The 22,045-nt window shown below is 49.1% G+C and overlaps 1 long non-coding RNA gene across 1 annotated transcript; it reads left to right on the plus strand.

Moving 5' to 3' along the window:
• Positions 1–222: 222 nt before the first annotated feature.
• On the plus strand, positions 223–1,747 carry LOC109751305 (uncharacterized). The gene is made up of 2 exons (XR_006672225.2): positions 223–1,014; positions 1,187–1,747. It is a non-coding gene; the product is annotated as an uncharacterized lncRNA (long non-coding RNA).
• Positions 1,748–22,045: the final 20,298 nt, after the last annotated feature.

The raw sequence follows: 22,045 nt of genomic DNA on the forward strand, positions 1-22,045 counted from the left end.
TATATATGGTGGGTCTATTATGATAACACCTTTAAGACTCTTATTATGCTAACACTAGACTTATTCTGCTAACACCCCGCAGCCCCGACCAAAAAAAAGCAGGTCAACCCCGGCCCGGCCTCCCCAACTCCTCCCACGTCTCCCTCGCAGGCTGGCACCCACCCACCTTCTTCGTCTCCCCCCCCACCGCGGCCTGATCCACCTCCTGCCCTGCCTGGCCGCGCCGCCCACCCAGCTTCTTCCACCTCAAGGCGACGGATCCGGGCCCCTGCGCGGCCACGACCAGCCCCAACCGCGACATCCAGCGGTGACGACCCGACCATGGCGGCGTGCTAGGAGCTGGATCTCGACGGGACGGCGGCCGTCCATGACGCAGCGACGCGGGGTCGTGCTCCTCCTGAAGATCAGCCCGGCCGGCAGCGACGCCAAACCTCCCCTAACCCCGGATCCACACCGCCCCCGGCGGGAATCAGGTGGACGCAGTCTAGGTCGATCCGCTCTGTCCACGGATCCGGCATCTCCTGCCTCACATCCGGCCGCTACGGGGTCGCCGCTCCTCCCAGTGGACTTGTCCACTTCCTGCAGTCCACGGCGCGGGTGACGGACCACCTCGGGTTAGTGGTGGACGTCGGCGACCATCAGTAAACGAAGCCACGCCATGGTCCTGGACATGGACGACGCCCGGAGGGCAAGCTTCTTCCCTATCGGATCCGGCCGGAGGTGGTGCCCCAAGCCCACCATTTTGCACGCGAAGTCAGTGCGATGGATGGGTTCTCTTCATCCTCTCCAGCAAGTTCTGCGGCGAGCAGCTGTCACCGCCCACTATCCTACCCACAACGCAGTGCGGCACCGCGGCGCATGCAGTGCGGCAGGGCGGCGCTTGTAGTACGGCGCTCAAGGCCGTGCGTTAGGCCATCGCTAATGCTCTGGCGTCTCCACCGAGGGCGTCCTCCCTGTCCAGCAGCGAGCTGCAGTTCCTCCGCGACGCCGGCGGACATCACGAGCAATACAGTGGTAGGGCCCTTGCTGCTTGGTGCATGTTCTTGTACAGTTCGTTTGCCATTGGTACATACGACGCACTCAGATGAGGTTCGGTTGTTGCTCGCGTGTAGTTTGGCTGGGATTCGAGATGGTGCTCGCTGTGCAATAGGTTTTTTTGTGCGCTTCACATTTTGTTTTTCTGCAGTTTGTCCAGGACGCCGACGCCTTCCAGTTTAGCGGCTCCAGAGCGAGCAGTGCAGGTTGCTCTTTGTTACAGCTCAGTTGGGTCGTCGGTGCAGTATGCACGGACGTGAGAGGACAGGACGACGACGTTGACTCCTGTGAGAATAGCAATCATATCACCCTCAGGAACCCCCGTTTTCTTACCAGATATTCCTCAATTGCATTTTGGTGCTGGTGCGCCAGTGTCATGTTTGGCTACATTTGTAGCTGATCTAGTGCAGCTTGGTTCGTCCCCAAAAACAGTTCTGCTGATCCTCAATTGCAACTCTGCCAGGTGCTAGTGCTGATTTTGTGTGTATGTATGTGTGTGTGGCTATGTAAAACAACCGATGGATGTATTGTGCCCATGAGCATCGTCAGCGGCCATATACAGTGGCGCTAAAACAGAAAGTGTGCATGCAGGTTGGCTGGCTCGGTCGTGCAGTACTTTGTATTTTTCTGCGGTTCACTTGTTCTTCAAAAATATTCAAAGAATGCTGGTGGGGAGGTAACAGTCTTTTGATGCAATGTAATTATTAATGCAGCCCGTTTGTCCCTTTCATGCAGCTCACTAACATTGACCATGTAGTCCAGATGATAATAAAAAAAATTCAACAGTCTTTTGATGCAATGTAATTATTAATGCAGCCCATTTGTCCCTTTCATGCAGCTCACTAACATTGACCATGTAGTCCAGATGACAATAAAAAAATTCAACACTCTTTTGATGCAATGTAATTATTAATGCAGCCCATTTGTCCCTTTCATGCAGCTCACTAACATTGACCTTGTAGTCCAGATGAGACTAAAAAAATTCAACAGAAACCAAAACATCTCGAAGAAGTTCGCTTCTTATCAGATGTAGTTCACTCGCTCAGTCTCTGCGGTCCACTAGTTAGAAAAAAAGTCAAAAGAAAACTAATTTTTTATAAAATGATGAAAGAAACCATGAAGTTCGCTTGACTGTCTAATGCACTGCGGTTTATGGTCTGAAGCAGTGCGTTCATGTGTCTAATGTAGAAAACACGGCAATTTTGGTCTCACGAAAAACAGAGTGTCCGCGTTTCGGTATTTTTAAAATTACTCTTAAACGATAAGGAATTAGAGAGAGCGTTCTATATAAAAAAGTTGTGTCTCTACAATATCTTTCCAACAACGTATAATTTGGATCATTTAGACAAGTGGTTTGTAAAAATTTCGCGAAAACAGCCGCTGTCTCTCATCGTTAGCCGCACGATTTTCAAAATTAACTAAAAACCGTAAGGAATCTCAAAAACATTTCAACATATGAAAGTTGCGCCTCGTTCGTAGCTTTCCAATGGCGTATCACATGCCTCGTTTCAACAAACGGTTCAAAAACTGGAGCAAAAACAATACGAAAATTGCAAAAAATTCAAAAAAACAGAATTCCGCGATTTACTAAATTTAAAACTGCTCTTAAACCGTAATGAATTAGAAAAAATAATAGATATGAAAAAGATGCGCCTCGACGATATCTTTCCAACGGTGTATCATTTGCTTCATTCCGACGAGCGGTTTAGAAAAAACACTTGCTGCCACTACTCGTGCGACGCACCGTTTTCAAAACTGCTCTTAAACCGTGAGGAATCTCGAAAAGTGTTCAACATGGCGAAGTTGCGCCTAATCCATAGATTCTCAACGGTATATTACACGCCGCATTCCGATAAAAGGTTAAAAAATTAGAGCAAAAAAGGTAGCGAAAAAACACCGCCTGCAGTTTTTTCCGACACGAAGTTCACTAGTCTCTGTATTGCAGTACCCTTGCTAGTGAAAGTGCAGTGCCCTCACGTTGAGCGTGCAGTGCGGAAGTGTTATCAGAATAGTTATTCTGCTAATATTAGCAGAATAGACCGGCTGTATATATATATACTGCACAGCATCTGCATCATCATTATTAGTACATCCTGCGCAGGTGAGTTATGATGCACTTGATCCCAGAAAGGTATCTATCCTTTAAACCAGAGGAGTGCTTCAAACTAACAACAGTACATAATATCCAACAAAAGAGGGTCGTGCTACAGCAACAGAATACATGGCTCAGTCTACATATCAGTACGAATCAAGTTGTGCATATTTGTTGTTGGCATGAACCACATCGCCGCATGTCGGGTTTGCAAAAGCCATCAATCGCATGGAAGCTTGATGCCTTTCACACACTAAAGATTATCTGGCAACAAGCTGTGTCGACGAATCTCTGGATATGGTGATTCATGAAACCCATGGTATGATGTGTAAACACAGTCCCCCCTGGCGAATGGAAGTTGCATAGCACGGTAATCGTCGCCGGTGATATGATCGATGATTGGTTGGATGATCGGATAATTGAGCCCGAGGAACATGGAGTGGTTGCCGAGGCTGTAAACCCGCCTCCAGTTGAATACGCCTGGCCCAACGAAGCTAGGATCTTTCTCGAACACGAAGCAGCCATAGCCATCAATGTCACGAATGCCCCAGGCATTGTACTGCATGTGGTTTGATGAAATGGTTTGGTCAATTTGGTACGTGCAAATGAGCATCAAATGACCATCATCAGCTGAACGAGCAATAAACCACCACCCATCGGCTGGTATGATTCCAGGTCCTGGAATCATGAAGGCCAGCACATTTGCGTCTGCTGCAACAATTCAAATTGGAGACCAAAAGGACAAAAATAAACAATCATGTTCAGAGTATGTCTGGAATTAAGATTATTATAACAGTGACACATATCATAGACAGATAATTGCAATGCCGTGGTCATAATCATACCCCAATTAAAAAAAATAAGCCAATGGCTTTCATATTCTAGCAATATATCATGGTTCAAACATCATGTAACAATGAGAGGAAAACAAATATGACAGGGCCTACTCATATTCTACCATAGCACTTACTACAGTTATCATATCAACTCTAAGCAATAACATGCGTTGTTGTAAAAATCCTGGAAATGAGAGTAACATATAGCAATCATGAGGTTATACTCATCATATCTATTCTAACAATCATTAGATACCAATTGTTCTCATATCAACTCTAACAATAACATGTGTGGTCATAAAAATCTAGGAAATGAGAGGAACATATAGCAATGATGTGGTTATAGACATACTATATATTCTAAATTTGTAACAATGAACAGGCAGTTGTATTCTTAAGGTAAAGATGAGATGAGATAGAATAATTACACGACGATAGATTCCACCAGTATAGGCAGCCAATCTGTGTGTCGACCGCATAAACGATGCCATCGTGCACTATAGCATCAGACAGAAGTGTTGGGTGAAGAGGATCGACGATGAGCCATAACCATGTATGGCGACCGGGTTCCAGATAGACTAATCCCATGTTGAACACGACAATGAGCTTGTAATCCATGTAGTCTTCTGATGGTGTGGGCACTTCGCGGATTACAACCTTCAGCAAACAGAGGTCGAGCCAAAAGCTCGACGCGTCTCGTGCGTAGTAGGCAGGAGTGTCTGGCGGGCCGCGAGGCTCGATGGCGGCGGTATCCAATGATGGAAGAGTGATCTCTCGCTGGGTGTAGATATCCACGAGACGCCACGGACTACCGGATTGTTGGATGAGGATGATCCAGTTGTCCTTCATGCTCGCCCAGTAGTGGCCGCGCATGAAGGACAGGTGGACGGGTAGTGGTAGCATGTCGAGGGGCACCACGGCAACCTCCGTAGGATCGTCAAGTCGGTGTCTGGGCCACCTGCGAGGATTGGGCATCAGCAAGCAAGGTGTCTTGAAAAGAGCCGGCCGGTTGCAGATGAGTAGACGGTACAGAGACACCGACCATGCGGCCAGACGGACGGTGCTGAGTAGGTCCATATGATTACAGATCTGCTCCAAGAGAACATCGGGGAGGGAATTCCAATCGCGGCTCTGCGTGTCAGTCGGTTCTGCCATTGGGGTTTTCGGTGCCTGTGAGCCAGTGGGGAAGTGGATTCGGGCGGGCGAGCGAAGAAGCTTCTCCTCATGTGGTCGAGCAGTGAGCGGGGGGATATGGTACGCGCGAGCTACCAAGAAAGATAGCGCGGGCGAGCGAGCAGTGAGCGGGGGGAAATGGTGTGCGGCCGACGATGGGGAAGAGAGGAGGAAGAAGAAGAGAGGAGGAAGAAGAGTGGAAGACGGGGAAGAAAGTGCACTAAATCTCAATTCTACTACTACTACCAGGATATACCGTCCTTCGGAGTGTAAATAGTTACACCGATGACATGTGGGTCTACCACAAGAGGGCCCATATGTCAGTTAATGGAGGACAGAAGCGTGCTCTACTGGCAAACATGATGGCGGTACTAGGTAAGGCTGATTTAATAACACCAACACGCTGGTTCAGCTTATTAATTAAGTATCCCATCTACTGCAGCGTGTATTGTCACTTCACTGCGAAGACTAGTTGAATAGTTCTCTCTGACCGAGATGGGGAATAATGGATCGCGAAGACTTCCTTTCTACATTATCCCTATGCCTCTACGCTCACTTCACTCATTTTGCTCAGTACGTAGTCACTTGTTGAAATCTCTAGAAAGACAAATACTCCGTATTTGGGAACAGAGGGAGGATTTTACTCCGTATTTGAGAACAGAGGGAGGATTTTACTCCGTATTTGGGAACAGAGGGAGTATCACCATATGGAGGGAACTAAGGAAGCTTGAAATATGAACATGCCAATGGGAGGGAGTAAGCCCCAGGCATGCATGCATGGATGCAACATGCAACACTCACACGTACACATGGACGCACGCAACACTCACGCACCCATGCGGCACACAACACACGACGCAACACACACGCTCACGCTCAAGTGCTCAACCTACTCCCTACGTCCGTGAAAGACTGTACATTTAGAGATTTACACATTGACCAGGGCATAATTAACGCCCAAAAGTAGCAGACTTATGTGTGCATGCGACCATTGAGAGAACAAGATTAAATAAAGGTCGTTGCATGCTGTAATTAAGGATAGACATGTAGCCTATACCTAGAGCACAAGTTGGTGCATTAGTCAATCAATATCGATTTAGATTAAAGGCTAAATGCATTGGAAGTGTAGATGTACTACACTCTTTGTTTTTAGTTGATTTCTTTGCTCCGCCAACTGATAGGTGGGACCCAGAAACCAGGTGACAATTTAACCAGTCAACAAAGTGCCACGTCGACTATGTGGCCGGTTAGTAGGGTGCAATACGGTGCTCTACGATGAGCTAGTGATCGAATAATCACCGCAAAACTATATATAGTGACCGTAAAGAGCGTATTGTTACATACGTTGACCGCCAGTGTATTTTTCTCGTTTCAAATTAAGCCATATTAACCGGAAAGGACGCAGTATGGACTACTACTAGTAATGCTTTGATGTGTCCCGTCAACTCGCCGAACGAGGAGAAGCTTGCTTACTACGCCTCTCCCTCGCCCACGCGCGCGGTGGTTCGCAGGACGAGGAGAGGGTTTTGACTACAGCGCCCTCTCCCTCTCCCTCTCCCTTGCCCTCGCCCTCGCAGTGGACGTGCATCAGTTCAATCGGTGTTAGATTGCCAGAAGCATAATGTACTGTAGTATCATCATTGTTGGACCTTCCGAAGAGGCGAAGAGCCAAGTGCAAGGTTCACACGAGCACGAACTGTTGAACCTCCCGAAGAGGCAAAGAGCCAAGCGCAAGGTTTTATAGGAGTTGTCGTCCTAGTAGGAGCGTACTACAACTATAGCGAACGATGCTACTGTATGATGCCGCCACGTCACGTATATCCAAAGTTGTGCCACCTTTTTTTTTCTTAAAGAGCGTGTTGGAGCCCGTGCAACAACCACACAAGTTGCACGTACACATAACACGTTTACTAGTAATAAATTCTAAAGGACAAATGCCAGTATGCCACACAAGTTCATGTCCAATTCATGTGATAAATTTGTGCACGACTAGTCTACATATATTCACAGCGCTACCGTTCACAATTTACCGTACTCCACTTACACGTTATAGATGGGCTACATGTCCTCCTCCAGGTTCCAGTCCCAGGTGTTCTTCATGGATGGCACGATCCATAGCGGTGGGCAACGGGAATCATTGTCGCAGCTTTCTAGTCCGGTTCCACACGATGGAGACTCATCCAAGCTGAAGCGGCATAAATAAGGGATAGCGTGTCCCAGCATGTCGTTCATCCGGCGGTGCGCACTGAAGACACAACCATGCTTCATGAACGGCAGGCCTTCCGTGTCGTGCATGGAAGGTGGCATCCGCTTCACAATGGGGTAGCTGTCCCCAATGAAAAGCGAGTACTCTCCAAGAGTGTTCCTCGGCACCCACGTAGCATCACGGGGGTCGAACTCGGCGCCGTTCATCTGGTACACGCGGCATCTCAGATCTGGACACATGGTGACATACATAGTCAAGGTCCATGGATAATAATGTTGTGCTCAAATATGGCGGTCAGTAATACTGTGCAGCAAATAGTACTACTCCGGTATAGAGGAAGTAAAATAACCGGCTTATTATATATAGCCACTCTTGGCTACATGGATGAGATAGTAAGACATGGAAAAACAAAAATGGTGGCAGCTAGTGGGTTCAAGTCTTCAAGGGCCTAGCTAGCTATACGAGCCCTCCAAGGTAAAAAGTACTACTAGTACGTAAGTAGAGTACTAGTACAACAACGAAAGAGAAGGCGAGAGGGTTAAAAAATGGAATACCTGGGTAGATGGTGACGGTCCGATCGTGGTAGATTGTGTGACCATGTTGCACATCAGTGGTACCATGGGTAACGACTGCTAAGATAGTTGATCCCAATATGCCAAAGTCAGCTACAAGGTTGCAGGTTAGACCGAATCGCGGATGCAAATGCACATCCAGGATTGGCGATCTTATTTTGATCACGGGATGACTGGTCCCTGCAAAATAATGGAGTACCGTTAGGGATGCAAATGATGCTTTGTGCATTCCGTTTGTAATCTCCCGTACCGTAGGATGGCAACCAGATGAAACAAGTCCCCTGGCTTGTCACCGCGAAGATGCGGCCTAGATGGCACACGGCGTCTTCGAACGTGTAGGGTACAAATCTGCCGCCGCCAACATGCGCCAGCCTCTGCCGTTACTGCCTCTTGCATTGATGGCAATCCTTATGTCGAACACCACAATGAGATAGTAGTCGTCGTAGCCGCATCGCTTTGTCGGCGAGTCCGCAACTGCTATCTTCTTCAATCTCATGTAGGCATCATCATACGTATTCAAGCCCAGCCAGTCCGGAAGGCCGATCCCAATGGTGGAGAAGGGGTCTACCGGAACGGCCGCACTGCTGTGGATGTTGTGCAAAATGATGGTGGTATCCGGCTGGAGGTATGCAAGCCAATCTTCGTTGGCACCGACCCAGACCTATATATAAGACGGTGGGCAGCGGAGAAATTATAGGATGGAAATGGAATAACTAAGTACTACATGATCAAACTCCATTACTAACCCGCTCATCGGACAAAATCCGACTACCTCTCAACGTCGGCAACTCTAGCGGAGTCAATGTGCAACCATGGCCAGGGAGCGGTGGACTATTCGAAGGATTGTCCCATAGAAGAACCTTCTCCTCGAGGACGCATGGAAGACCAACAAGCACGGCCTTTTCCCAAGCCATTTGAAGCACCGTCTTGAAAAAGTTGGTGCAGGAAGCACCGAGTCTTGCGGCGGTGAGGACGTCGGAGCGGCGTGCGATTTCTCCCAGAGGATCGTTGTCCAAGGTCTCCCAGCCCCGACGAGGAGGAGAACCGCCTGGCGAATCCATGGGAGTAGCAACGAACTGCCTTCTCTTCGGGGGGAGGGAAACTGGCGAGGAGGAGATAAGAGCGTAGTAACCGCAGGGCCTCGTCCCTTCCAACTGTAGATCATTCCTTAGCGAAGGGGTGAGGCTATTATTTACTACTAGTACTAGCATTATGGGATAGCATTATACTGTAAATAATAGCGCTAGTAAGAAACTTTTGGCACTAGCTAGTAGTTTTTGGCGTGGATTAAGAAATTTTGGGTATGTTTTTGCTATTTTTTGTACACGCCGACTAGTGTCAAAAAACGTCTTACATTATGTGACGGAGGAGTACGTACTCGTACTGTAGCAGTACTATTACTACTTTCTCAACTAGTAGTGCGATGTACTGTACTTCTAGTATAGTGCACCAGTTTTGAACTCTTGAATCTCAGGGCCAAGGAGCTACAGTTGGAAGTGGAGGGTACTACTATTCTCTAGAACCATCGCTGTACTATCAATGCAGGGAAAGTACAGCTGCGTAGTGGCCTAGTGGGTACTCTCGGTGCTCTATTCAGCCGCTCCTCTCACGTAGCTGGCCTACTCAGCCGCTCCTCTCACGCACACACTAGCAGCTTGTTTATCAGCGACGGTTACTGCGGGGGCAGAACATTTGAGTTATTTGATACAGCGAGACTAGGTTTTTCTCTTCCATTTGTGGAGGTGTAATGGATCTCGTCAAACTTTGTTAGTAGTTCCTTCTTTATGAATGAGATGAAGCACAACTTTTGCCTCCGTTTCGAAAAAAACACGTCAAGAGGAATTTCTTTTATAGTAGTGCCGATAATGGAGTGAACTCCATGCGTGCAACGCCACAAGCTATAGAGTAGTAGTAGAGCACTTTACGTATAGAGCCATATTGCACAGTTCCCAATGCCCCGCCAGGATTTTCCGGCTCCTCGGGCTTAATTGGGAGGCGCTAGTTTAAATATGCTACTAGCTGATGAGGAAGCTGCAAGCGAGGTGCGGCTAGGGCGAGCACGCGAGCCACGAGATGCTGGGAAGGAAAACCTGTTCACGTGGCTAGGCTATCCAGTGCACCCAGATTGTGGTGCCACACGTCCGTTTGACTTCAAAACTCAAACTACCCGTGTAAAATATTGGCTCGTAGCAAAGTTACTATTTAAAAAAAGGCCGCCGTGCGTTCGGCCGGGATCGAACCCACAAAACGAGGTATACACTCCCGCGACCACTAGTAGTACTCGTTGGAGTACAACGCAACCTAGAATCGCCTTTTGTCACTAGTAGTACATTGTTCCTTACAAGAAACCCCTAATAATGCAAGAAACCACTAATAATGCCAAGAAACTACTACCACTTGCATACGTGGCAGACTTAAGATAAGACTACCTTGTCAACCATTGTACATGCTCTTACCAACTAGCCCTACCAAGAAACGACTACTCTACAAAGTGCCGTTATAGGCACGTTTCAACCCATGGCCCTGTTTGGATACATTTGTTATCAATCTAACCCTGCCATCCAAACACCACTTTGGTTAGAGTTAGTTCAGGGTTAGAATCTAACCTCTGACTCAGAGTATCCAAACAGGGCCCATGTCGCCCATTGAGTCAACGCCTTCTATTCGACCGGGCGTTATGACTTGTGGGACCTACATGTCAGTCTTCACAAAAATCCCCGAGTGACCTCCTACCTCCGGCCCGTCAACCTAGTCATCCTCGGCCATGGGACGCAGCTGAGGGAGTCCTGGAATAAGGGGTCCTCGGGCGTCTGGCCTATTACTCATTGGGCCGGACTGATGGGCTGTAAAGACATGAAGACCGAAGACCATACTCGTGTCCGGATTGGACTCTCCTTGGCATGGAAGGCAAGCTAGGCGACCAGCTGTGAAGATTCCTTCTTATGTAACCGACTCCATGTAACCCTAGATCTCTCCGGTGTCTATATAAACCGGAGAGAATAGTCCGGATAGGCGACATTCATTACCATATACACATAGGCTAGACTTCTAGGGTTTAGCCATTACGATCTCGTGGTAGATCAACTCTTGTAATACTCATATTCATCAAGATCAATCAAGCAGTAAGTAGGGTATTACCTCCATAGAGAGGGCCCGAACCTGGGTAAACATCGTGTCCCTCGTCTCCTATTACCATCGATCCTAGACGCACAGTTCGGGACCCCCTACCCGAGATCCGTTGGTTTTGACACCGACATTAGTGCTTTCATTGAGAGTTCCACTGTGTCGTCGACAAAAGGTTTGATGGCCCCTTCAATCATCTATGATGACGCTGTCCGGGGAGAAACCTTTCTCCCCGGACAGATCTTCGTGTTCGGCGGCTTTGTACTGCGGGCCAACTCGCTTGGCCATCTGGAGCAGATCGACAGCTACGCCCCTGGCCATCAGGCCAGATTCGAAAGATTGAACTACGTCGCGGACATCCGTGGAGACTTGATCTTCGACGGATTCGAGACCGCGGCAATCGCTCCCCGCCTCCCCGATGGACATGGCTTAAACCTATCATCGGGCCGCGTCCAGGAGATAGCTCCTGCAGCAACTCTGGCCTTAGATCCGCAGCAGATCAAGTCGTCCCAGGATGGGAAGCTCAACCCCATCACGGGGGCTACCGATTCCACGGCGTTGGAGCCGCACACAGATTCTACTTCGTATGATATCCGCATCAGCGGAACCCCGGACTCGTCCCGAGCGACAGGCCCCGAACCCTGCGAGTCCGTAGATACCGAACTCGATCGATTATCGATCTTCAAGTTCAGCGCCGTAGACATCTTCCAACACTCGCCCATGGGCGATGTACTAAGCTCACTAAAAAACCTACCTCTGGCAGGCGACTCGCCACCGAACTATGTTCGGTTCGAACTCACGACTGACGATGGAGAATTTGCTCCCCACCCGCCACCCACTTCATAGCCACTGTCGAAGACCCAACCAACACGCTTGACCTCGCCCCCGAAGACATCGACGGTATGGACGACGATGAGGGGTAAGGCCAGAACTCACTACCTGCTAGACGCAGGATGGCCACTTCATGGTACGACGTGTGTATGATAGACACACCCAACGACGCTTTCGACGATGACAAGGAGGACCCAGTTGAGAATAAATCTCCTGGTGCACAGTCGGAACACCGGCGCGCCCTGCGCCGCTCTAAGTCACGACGCTCAAGGGAAAATAATAACAGCACCAGAGAAGACAACACTCCGAATGATGAAGTCCCTGTTGAGGTAGGATCCGAACAGGAGGAACAGGAAGGTGGGCAAGACAGCCCTGATGAACAGGCAACATATGGAGACTCAGAGGATAGCAATTATCTCCCACTCTCTGAGGAAGAGGAGATCCTCGACAACGAGGATTTTATCGTGCCTAAGGAACCTCTCGAGCAGGAGCGCTTTAAACGCCAGCTCATAGCCACTGCAAGGAGCTTAAGAAAGAAGCAACTGCAGCTTCAAGCGAGTCAAGATTTTCTCAATGATAGATGGACTGAGGTCTTGGCCGCCGAAGAATACGGCCTTATCGGCCCAGACAAGAGCCACACCAAGAGCAGGTGGCCCTCTCAATACGATGGCAGGGCATTGGAGCCCACACCACCATCGAATAAAGCTGTAGGCCGACCACAGTTCGGTCCGGATAAAGCAGCAGCCCAAGCAGAGCACCATACCAACCCATCCAGCCATCAAAACAAGAACAAAACAGCTTGGGGGAACACTCGTGACATCCAACAGAACCTGGAGGGTAGAACAGGGCACACGAAGTCAATACACAGATCGCGGGGACATGCCCCGACCGGCGAGGATGGTCACCCACTCGGACACTACAGAGCCGACCATGCCCGGTCTGAACTCCGTAAACGGAGTCCGCCGGAGGTGCTTCATAGTGTGGCTCAACATAGAGGAGCCACACACCCTCCCTGCTTCACTGACAAGGTAATGAAGCATGAATTTCTAGACGGGTTTAAATCCATTAACATCGAATCATACGATGGAACAACAGATCCCGCGGTATGGATTGAGGATTACCTCCTCCATATCCACATGGCCCGCGGAGATGACCTTCATGCCATTAAATATATACCTCTCAAGCTTAAAGGGCCAGCTCGGTACTGGCTAAACAGTTTGCCAGAAAATTCTATTGGTAGCTGGGAAGACTTGGAAGACGCCTTTAGAGACAACTTCCAAGGAACATATGTCCGGCCACTAGATGCCGATGACTTAAGTCATATTGTCCAGAAGCCCGGCGTGTCAGCCAGGGAGCTCTGGACTAGGTTCCTAGTCAAAAAGAACCAAATTGTCGACTGTCCGGACGCAGAAGCCCTCGCAGCCTTCAAACATGGCGTCCGGGATGAATGGCTAGCGCGTCACCTCGGCCAGGGAGGACCCAAGTCCATGACAGCCCTTACCGCTCTAATGACTCGCTTTTGTGCGAGAGAAGACAACTGGCTTGCTCGTAAAAGCAACAACGCCAGCGACCCGGGCACTTCCGAAATTCGAGACGGTGACGGTAAGCCACGGCGAACTGAACACAACAGTCGTAGTAATTTATGCGACACAGCGGTGAACGCCGGAATTCACAATCCGAAGCCCGGTCAACGGAAGAAGCCACTAAAGGCAAACCAGGATGGACCATCCACCCTTGACAGGATATTGGACCGACCTTGTCAGATTCACGGTCACCCTGATAGGCAAGCTAATCATACCAACAGAAACTGTTGGGTCCTCAAGCAGGCAGGCAAGCTCAACGCTGATCACAAGGGGAGGAGGCCACCAGGCGATAAAGACGATGGGTCGGCTCGCCAGCCGAACACCAGGGGCCAGAAACACTTTCCCTCTGAAGTTCGACCACTCCCAGAACGGAAATAGCAGTTCGGCTTCCGCCACCCATCTACTGTACTGGCAAAGTTTACACCACGCGTACATCACTATGCACTCAAGATACCATGGGCATCGGCGGAAGCACAATATGGACAACCCTGCAAGAATCCCGTAACGTTTTTATCCGTTTTTCTTATTTTTCTGTATCATTTCTTAAAAACAGGTGATCATCAGGACAACATCTACATCGGACTCTATCGGAGTTCGGATCCGCACACTCACCTAAGGGGCCACTCCCGTTAAGGATTCCCCTTCCCGAGGACGGGCGGCGCAGACGTGCGACAGGAGGTCCAAAATAAGCTTTTGTAGACCGCACTCTTTCTTTTGAGCCTGTACCATGCCCTTTTCCTCTGTTCCCAACCCCGATCATGTCAAATAGCTGGGTTGTGGTTTTTACTCTTTATATATATTTATCATTGGCATATTGCTCCGCTCCCAGTAAATTTTATCTGAACTAATCTTTCATGCTCTTTCTACAATGAGTCCGGCCGTAACGACTGCCTTACAAGATGCGCCTCGGCATAACTTGCCAGGGGCCCGGTATGGGAACAAACGAGTCACCAGTAAAAGTCCGAACAACTCTATAGCGTACTTCGGCGTCACGAGTTTGGCCTTATATGCATCAGCTCCGAATCATTGTCTTTGGTCAATAGTTGGGTTGCCCGGCTCCTGTGCTTGCTACCCTACGTTCCGCTCTATCGGCTAGGGTAGTAAAGGGAGAACTACTGCGATTGTGCCCTGGCCTAGACCGGATGAGCACCTCAGTAGAGAAAGCCGAAAACTGACTGTCATGATGCGGCGAGAGCTGGTCAACCACTTGACGACTTATTCGAATCTTTAGTGATTCTCCGTGTCACACGAGGGATCTTTTTTAGATCAACATATGTAAGGCACTATGTGCCGTATACATACCAGGGGCTATGTTGTAGCCCCACCATAAAACTTCCATGGCTAAGTGAAAGTGTTAACGCCCTATAGTCCGATTGCCTGGTTCGCCGCATTATCACCTCCTTTATGGACCAAGACGTTGGATAAAGAGTGATTAAATGCTTTTCCGAACACCCCTGTACTTCCTACGAGGGGGCTGAAGCCGACGACTGGAAAACTTTCAGATTATACTAAAATGGCCGCATAGGAGGAATTCAAGCTTTTGAGCAAAATATAAATAGAAGTTGTCTGTTACACCATTATATAAATCACTCGAACATTATGTCTTTCGAGCATTGACCCTCTATCAAGCGGGCGGCATCTAAGACGTCTTCAAAATAATGCTCCGGCTCATTACGGTCCTTGCCCTTGGGCGGACTCTTCGCTGCAACGTCGACGGCCTTCATCTTCCCCCAGAACGTCTTGACTCGAGCAAAGGCCATCCGTGCACCCTCAATGCACGCCGACCTCTTCGCAGCATCGATACGCGGCACCGCATCAACAAGACGCCGCACCAGGCCAAAGTAGCTCTTGGGAACAGGCTCATTCGGCCACACCCGGATTATGACATTCTTCATGGCGTTGCCGGATATCCTATGAAGCTCGGCCCACTGGGACATCTGTTCATTCAGCAACAGAGGGCGCTTTGATGCGCCAAATTGTGACCAGAAAAGCTTCTCCGTTGCATATCCCTTTTGTGCGTGGTAAAATTGTGCCGCATCGGAAGAACTCTTCGGCAAGTCCAAAAATTCAGCCAGAGAACTGCAGACCTGATTTAGCTAAGCATAGTCCGGATCGCCAAACTTGGTCTGAAGCAAAAAGGGCTTACCGGCTGCTATCTCCTTAGCCTGCCGAATCTCTTCACAAGCTGCCCTAGATTCAGACCGAGCTTCACTCGCCTCTCGTACGACCTTAGCAAGCTCAGCCATTTTGGCTTTATTCTCCTTCTCAAGGAATTCACAGCGGCTGGCAGTATTCTTCAATTCAAGCGCCAGTGCGGTTATTTCTCCTCACTTTGGCGCCGAGCTTCTTGTTCGGCTCTTAGATCAGCCGATGCCTTCTCGGCAGCTGCATCAATACACCGGGCCTGCTCCTTGGCCCGGGCTAGCTCCGCCCCAAGCGCTTCAACGGCGGCAACACCATCTGCAATCATGCACATTTCATATAAAACCCCTTTTCGGCGTCAGGCCTACATTACAAGCACATTGGTGTAAGGAATGCTCGAAATATATACCTTGCAAGTCGTCAAGACACCTGTTGATCAATGCAATGTCATCTTCTGCAATATCCAGCTTCCGCTGCAGTTCAGCCACCTCCGTATTTCGGGTAGCCGCAAAAGGGGAGGCAGCCTGTATCCCAAAGTTCATATCAAGGTTAGTAACTGAGCATATATTTTTGATCCTCCGATCGCTTCCTTCGGAAGGCAATCCGAGTCTCAGGGGCTACTACATATACAACAGGTGCATTCTATCAATATTATTCAATTGGCAAAACTACATCACAAACCTCAAAACCTCTTAGAAGGCTCGAGAAGGCCTCGTTCATCCACTTTTTGCGGATAGAACCTTTTCGACCACCGTAACCATCAAGGCACGGTGCTTCTCTGAAATGGACACTCGCTGCAGCATGTCCGTCAACATTTCCGGCGCTCCGGGGTCTTCGGAAACCGCCGCCGGAGTATGGCATTCCTTTGAAGGAATCTGCTTACTTACCCCCAGAATCGTCTCCGGCCGTAAGCCGGACGGTTCGGGGCCATCATTCTTGATTCCCGAACCCTGAGTGACAGAGGCACCACCTTCGGGTAATGCCTTCTTTGTTTCCTGCACTGCTTGACGATGAGGAGGAGCCCTTCGGGACGATACCTCGGTATCATCCCCCCTATTGGGCGAAGAGGCCAGAGATGGCATGTCACTCTCCATCATCTCCGACAGAAGGTCTCCCGAAGAGGAGGACGATTGAGAGACACCAGGTGTTAGCCTGTGTGGATGTGCGTATGTCGGATGATTATGTAACACCCACGATGCGGCTATATCTCCCACGTGTCGAGGCACGACTTAGAGGCATAACCGCATAGTGGTTTTGTCGCAAGAAGGGTCATCTTCACACAATCCCATGTAATGAACAAGAATGGGATAAAGAGTTGGCTTACAATCGCCACTTCACACAATACATAAATATCATCATACATCATCCAAAAATACAATCATATATAGACCGACTACGGCCAAAATCCAGATGAAAATAAGACAACCCCAAATGCTAGATCCCCGATCGTCCCAACTGGGCTCCACTACTGATCATCAGGAAAAGACACATAGTAACGACCACGTTCCTCGTCGAACTCCCACTTGAGATCGACGCCATCATCTGCACTGGCATCGTCGGCACCTGCAACTGTTTTGGTAGAATCTGTGAGTCACGAGGACTCAGCAATCTCACACCCGCGAGATCAAGACTATTTAAGCTTATAGGAAAGGATGGTGCAAAGAGGTGGAGCTGCAGTGGCAAAAGCATATATGGTGGCTAACTTGCGCAAATGAGAGCGAGAAGAGAAGCAATGGAACGGACGTCATCTAGCAATGACCAAGAAGAGGTCCTGAACACCTACTTACGTCATACATAACTCAGACCGTGTTCACTTCCCGGACTCCGCCGAGAAGAGACCATCACGGCTACACACGCAGTTGATGTGTTTTAATTGGGTCAAGTGACAAGTTATCTACAACCGGACATTAACAAATTCCCATCTGCCTCATAACCGCGGGCACGACTTTCGAAAGATAATACCCTGCAGGGGTGTCCCAACTTAGCCCATCATAAGCTCTCACGGTCAACGAAGGATAAACCTTCTCCCGGAAAGACCCGATCAGTCTCGGAATCCCGGTTTACAAGACATCTCGACAATGGTAAAACAAGACCAGCAAAGCCGCCCGAATGTGCCGACAAATCCCGATAGGAGCTGCACATATCTCGTTCTCAGGGCACACCGGATGAGCAGTCCGTACAACTAAAACCAATCCTCGAGTTTCCCCAAGGTGGCGCTGCAAAGGGCTCTAGTTTGGACCAGCACTCAGAGGAACACTGGCCCGGGGGTTTAAAATAAAGATGACCCTCGGGCTCTAGAAAACCCGGGGGAAAAAGGTATAGGTCGCAAATGGTAAAACCAAGGTTGGGCCTTGCTGGAGGAGTTTTATTCAAGGCAAACTGTCAAGGGGGTCCCATAAATCACCCGACCGTGTAAGGAACGCAAACTCAAGGAACATAATCCCGGTATAACAGTAACTAGGGCGGCAAGAGTGGAACAAAACACCAGTCATAAGGCCGAGCCTTCCACCCTTTACCAAATATATAGATGCATTAATTAAATAAGAGATATTGTGATATCCCAACATAACCATGTTTCGACATGGAACAAACTTCAACTTCACCTGCAATTAGCAACGCTATAAGAGGGGCTGAGCAAAAGCGGTAACATAGCCAAACAACGGTTTGCTAGGAAAGGATGGTTAGGGATGACATGGCTAAAATGGGAGACATGATACAGCAAGTGATAGGTAGCGGAGCATGGCAATAGAGCGAACAACTAGCATAGCAAAGATAGAAGTGATTTCGAGGGGTGGTCATCTTGCCTGCAAGATTCTCAGAGTTGTCGAAAGCTTGATCCTCGTAAGCGTACTCGACAGGTTCCTCGTTCACGAACTCGTCTCCCGGCTCTACCCAAGACAAGAACACAAACAAACGGAACCACAATCAACAACGAGAAATGCGCAAGCAACATGATGCAAAACATGTATGATATGCAAGATATGATATGCGATGCGTATGCGTGCTCCGAAGGAAAATGATGAACATGGCAGTAACTTGGCAAACCAAGCATGCCACTGGAAAGATGGGATGATTTCGGTCGAAATCGATATAAAGATCACCGGAATCGGATGCACGGTTTGCAAATGGCAAGCAAAACAAGAATGACACTAATCTGTGATAAACAGCAAGATTGCACTTAAAATGCAACAAACAGCAATGCTACAGCACCCCAACATAGCAACAAAGCACATGGAAGTAATCTAAAGGAGATGCTTGACAAAAGATGAACACTGAGCTACGGCTAGATCACAACATATCAAGCTCAAACAAGCATGGCAAAAGTGCAAAAGATTACAGGTTCACAGACTTAGTGAAAAACTGGACATGGCAGTAAACAGCATCATGTAGCAATGTTCAGAGCACGAAATCAACATGCTACAAGAACTTAACATAGCAAAACAAGGCATGGCAGTGTTCTACTAAAAGCACATGACAAAAGTCCCTTACTGACCATAAGCCAAAAAGGACCAGAAGATATGATGGCAAGCATGTAAACATAGCAAGTTTCGTTATCAGGTTTCAGACTTGGCAGAAAACAGAGCATGGCAGAAATGTTAATATGTAGGCCTCTTTGTGAGCTTGATGCACTTACTACACAGAAATTCATGACAAACCAAGCATACCTACAGCAAGATGGAATGTTTATGAAGCTAACCATGGCAAGAACAATTGCATAGCATGTATGGATCAACTACAATAAGCTTGGCAAGATTGCAAATCATATCAAGAATCTGCCAGAAATATTTTATAGCAAAAGTAGAGCAAGATTGAGTCATGCTATGATACTCTAAAATTGCAAACAATTGCAGGAATGGATCAATCACAACTATAGCTACAAAACATCCTTACTTAACATCTCCAAACTATGCATAGATCTCTCTGTAGCATCAAGTTTACATGGCAACAAAATTACAGCAGACGAGGACTTAGAGAAATCACTAAGTCCCTGAAATCAGAAATATTACGGGGCCTACTTTGCATGCTTGTGCTAGTCACCATAGAGATCACAAAAATACATGGACTATACCACTGGAAAGATGGCATGGCATACTTCAAAACACATGTAGAGCTCATGCTCAAAATATGCACAGAATAAATGATACAAAAATGACAAATCTCCAAGTTCTGTTAAGAACCAGAGATTAACAGCAACTAGCCCTCTTCCAACGAAGATTTGAGCATCAAGATGACCTCTAATGAACATGGTTCAATTGTACAAAATGAAGAGCATCACGAGACGAACAATTTGACATATTACACGCGTGAATCGGAGCTACATGCAAGAAGTTATCGCATCACGAACAGGGGCATATGCTGAAGAAATTTAGGGACTTAGAGAAAAGAGGGGGGTCGAGGAAAGTCAACGCCGTACGAGATCTCGATCGGGCCGGCTCCTCGAGCTCGGGCGCTCGCCGGGGCGGCAGCGCGGCTCGCCGGCGGGAGGAGAAAGGAGGAGGGAGGCGGCTGCCGTCGGCGGGGAAGGAGGAGGCGAGGCGTCGCCGGCGGCGGCGGAGATGGCGGTCGGCGGCGGGGAAGGCGGGGCCGGCCGACGGCGATGGCGGCGGCGGCGGCCGGCTCGAGGGCGGCGGAGTCGCGCGGGGCGCGCGGGGCGGCGGAGGCGCGCGGGCCCGCGGGCCGGCGGCGGGCCTGGCGTCGGCGGGCTGACGACGCTGATGTGGCGGCGGCGGACGTTGTCCGGCGGCGCGGTGGGAAAATTTCTAGGGTTCGTCTGCGAATCCGTTTTTTGGGATGCCCACATATAAATAGGTAGAGGGAGCTAGGAGACTCCAAATGAGGTGCGGTTTTCGCCCACACAATCGTGATCGAACGACCTAGAGCATGGAAGAGAGTTTGGTGGGTTTTGGGCTGGTTTTAGTGGGGGTTTTGCTGGATACTTAAATGGACTTTGCGGATGCCCGGTTAACCGTTGGAGTACCAAACGACCTTCAAATGGAACGAAACTTGACCGGTAGTCTCCGGGTGGTATATTAAGACCACTTAACAAGCCTCGGTCCATACCGAGAAAGTTTGACACACGCACACGAAAGAAAACAAGAGGGGTGCACCGGAGGAGATAGGAGCGCCGGATTGGAAAACGGACAACGGGGAAAATGCTCGGATGCATGAGACGAACACGTATGCGAATGCAATGCACATGATGACATGATATGAAAATGCATGGCATGACAAAATACAAAACGAAAGACAAAACCCGACAACGGAGGGAAAAACATATCACATAGCCAGAAATGGCAAGAGTCGGAGTTACAAATATGGCAAGTTACATGCGGGGTGTTACAGATTACTTCACTAATAGGAAAAGAATGAGGTACGTTTGAAGTGCCCCAGCCTCACTTACGGTTTGGCCAGAGGTTCGTCCTTGCCAGAAGGCCTTACGACAGCATCGCTCGCCTGGCCCAAACTGCCTGACGATGGCATTTTTCTTCTCTTGGAAGGCTCCCCTCCTGATCTTCAGAAGCAACCCTCTTTTTGCCATGGAGAGCTTCCTCCGCACCTTTGCCCTTGGGCAAAATAGTTTCGGTTTCCCCGAACACAGCGTCTAATTCGTCCTCAGGGCGGGTATCACCTTCGGGCTCCCGGCTCTCGCCCCCCTCTACAGACACCTAGTATGGTGTGGGAATCAGCATTCTCTTCAGCAGGGCGGTCGCAGAGTCTTCAGGAAGGGGCGCTGGACACCAGATTAATGCTGCTTTCTTTATGCAGTCATGCATAGGGACGGATTGTTCAGTGTCTTGTTAAGAGATGCTTGAATGGAAGGTGTTCAGAGTTTGAGTACTTACCGCAGTGTCCGGATGATTGCAGTCAAGGCCGACATCTTCGATGGTGTCCGGCCATTGCTCTCGTTCCCCAAAATATAATTTCCACATTCCTTCATGCGTGGTGCCGAAGAAGTGCTGAAGAGGCCGCCACCCTTCTGGATTAAACTCCCACATACGGAGAAGCCGCCGCTGACATGGCAGGGTCCGGCGGACTAGCATTACTTGAACGACGTTCACAAGGCCGATGCCCTTCTCGGTAAGGCTTTGGATGCGACCTTGCAAAGTCTGCACTTCACTGACGGATCCCCAGTCTAGTCCCTTATGGATCCGTGAAGCAAGCTGGATTGGAGGGCCGGGTCGGAACGTGGGCGTAGCCGCCCACTTAGAGCCTCGCGGCTCGTTGATATAAAACCACCCCTGCTGCCATATGTTGGAAGACTTGGCGAAAGATCCTTCAAACCAAACCGCGCTGGCGAGCTTGCCTATTGTAACGCTGCCGCACTCTGCCTGCTCCTCCTCTGTCACCTGCGGCCTCACGTCAAAGGTCTTGAGCCACAAACCAAAGTGTGGAGGAGTCCGGAGGAAGGCCTCACACGTGACGATAAATGTTGAGATGAGGAGAATAGAGTC

Source organism: Aegilops tauschii, chromosome 3 (assembly GCF_002575655.3).
Source record: "Aegilops tauschii subsp. strangulata cultivar AL8/78 chromosome 3, Aet v6.0, whole genome shotgun sequence".
Taxonomy (NCBI): domain Eukaryota; kingdom Viridiplantae; phylum Streptophyta; class Magnoliopsida; order Poales; family Poaceae; genus Aegilops; species Aegilops tauschii.